Source organism: Oratosquilla oratoria, chromosome 28 (assembly GCF_046742065.1).
Source record: "Oratosquilla oratoria isolate Oo_2021 chromosome 28, ASM4674206v1, whole genome shotgun sequence".
Taxonomy (NCBI): Eukaryota; Metazoa; Arthropoda; class Malacostraca; order Stomatopoda; family Squillidae; genus Oratosquilla; species Oratosquilla oratoria.
In genome coordinates this window covers 49,668,778-49,671,277 of record NC_134804.1, presented here as the reverse complement: position 1 = coordinate 49,671,277, position 2,500 = coordinate 49,668,778, and the positions used below count along the sequence as shown (strand labels likewise).

Below are 2,500 nucleotides of genomic sequence, written 5' to 3'. Positions count from 1 at the left end.
TTTCGTCGGGATCCGGAGATTTTTTAGCTTTAAGTCTGTCAATCTGCTTGATAACTTCTTCTTTACTAATGATGATATTAGTTAGGCTACTTTCTTCATCCCCTCTGAAAATCGGATCGCAGTCAGGTACTCTATCTAACCTCTCATTAGTAAACACCGATAGAAAATAATTGTTAAACTCCTCACTCATTTTTTCTTCCGATTCTATCATGACATTTTCATCGTTTTTAATTGGTCCTATTCTTTCTTTATTTTTTTTTTCTATAGAGGTGAAAGAAACCCTTTGGGTTGGATTTTGCTTGACTGGCAACCTTGATTTCATAATTACGTTTCGCTGAACGTGTATTCCTTTTAACCAGCTTTGCCATTTCGTTATATCTTGATCTAAGGTGTGATTCCCCGTTTTTCATTTTTACGTAAAGTCCTCTTTTAATTCCGATCTCATGTTTCAATCTGTCCGTCATCCATTTGGGAGTATTACTATTTTTCCGTATTGACTTTAGGGGGATAAATGTGTTTTGTGCATTGATAATTAGATCAGTTAGATTGTTATACATTTCATCTAAAGTACTGACCTGATTTTTGGGCCCTCGCCCCCAATCGACCTGACCTAAGGTATGCGTATTACTCTCTGTGACCCAGACCTGACCTAAGATATGCGTATTACCCTCCTTGACCCACACCTGACTATCAGCCCCGCAACGAGAATCAAGAATGTTTGAAACGTCCGGATGGCTTTTCGTATTCAATTTCAAATAGGTTTTTATATTGTCAAAGTTTGCTTTCCTGAAGTCTGGTACTTGAACGTTATTCGAAAGTGAGGAAATGGACCATAACAGAGAGAAACAAAAAAGAAACAGAAAATACAATCGAAATAACAGAAAGTTAAGAGTGTTCTACACAAATATAGATGGATTAATAACAGGACTGAATGAACTGAACGAGTATCTGAAGGAAAAAGAACCAGACATAATGGGAATTGTAGAGACAAAATTAAAAGGTCCACTACCACCCAACAGCATAGGACACAATGCATATAATTATTGGATTAGGAACAGAGAGATAAAACAAGGGGGTGGAATTATGTTCCTGACTAAGAAGGATATAAAAGTGAAGAGTGTCACATATGGAAAGAATAGAGATGATTATGATCGAAGTAGAAGACAGAGATAAGAAGAACAGAAAGTTTGTAATAAACTACGTGCCCCCAAAAACAGCCTCGTGGGAAGAGAGTGAACATAAAAGTATGTTAGAGGACACAAGAACAACATTAAACAAGATAATGGAATATGGAGGAAGAATAGTTATGATGGGCGACTTTAATTGCAAAGAAGTTTGCTGGGAAGAGATGACCGTAAAGGGTGGAGAAGACTCATGGGGAAATGTTCTACTTGAGATGCTTATTGACCACACAATGACACAATGGATTCAAGAGAACACTAGGTATAAAAATGAAGAAGGACCATCGAGACTAGACCTAATAATCACATCAGAACCTGAAATAGTGGAAAAGATAGAATACCAGGCACCAATAAGTAAAAGTGATCACATATTGATAGAACTAGAACTAAATGAGAAAAGATACACGAAAAGAAATAAACAGTATAGAAAAGGATAATTGATGTATGGATTTTTTTTATAGAATAAGAGAATTCTTTCAAAATGAAAACTAGGAAAAGAATACAGAAAGAAGATACAACAGTAGAAGAAAAATGGAATATTTTGACAATCTATTATAAAAATCTATTATAAACAGTTCCTTGAAAGAAAGAAAAGTCCCAGAAGATTGGAAAAAAAAATATTGTACCTATATATAAAGGGGGAAATAAAGAAGACCATACAAACTATAGACCAGTCTCTCTAACAAGTACAATAGCAAAAATATGTGAAAGAATTGTCAAAAGTAGATGGGTAAAATATTTAGGAAAAAAAAAAAAAAAACAGCGTGCTAAATCCAAGGCAATTTGGATTCAGACAAGGACGATCATGCGTCACCAATTTAATATGTTTCTATTCAAGGCTAATAGATATAATACAAGAAAGAGATGGATGGGCTGATTGTGTATTTCTAGACCTAAAAAAAGCTTTTGACAAAGTACCACATAAGAAGTTGCTTAAGAGATTAGAAACTGAAGGAGGAATACAGGGCAAACTGCTTAAATGGATGGAAAACTTTTTGCAAGAAAGAAAAATGAGAGTAGTGGTAAGAGAAAAACACTCAAAATGGGATGAAGTAATAAGCGGTGTTCCACAAGGGACAGTTCTGGCCCCAATAATGTTTGCTATATACATTAATGATATGGATGACGGAATTGAAAGTTATATGAGCTTCTTTGCAGATGATGCAAAACTGTTAAAAAAAAAGTGAACACGGAAGAAGATTGTGAGTCACTACAGAGTGATTTAAATAAAGTATGGGAATGGAGAAGGAAGTGGGAGATGGAGTTCAACACTAAAAAGTGTAGTATAATGGAATTTGGAAAACGCAAAACAGAATAAC

The 2,500-nt window shown here is 34.9% G+C and overlaps 1 protein-coding gene across 2 annotated transcripts in view; it reads right to left on the bottom strand.

The window, feature by feature from the left end:
* Positions 1-2,500, bottom strand: part of LOC143040410 (endoribonuclease Arlr-like) — a 50,793-nt gene that overhangs the window by 9,405 nt on the left and 38,888 nt on the right. The window lies entirely within an intron of this gene.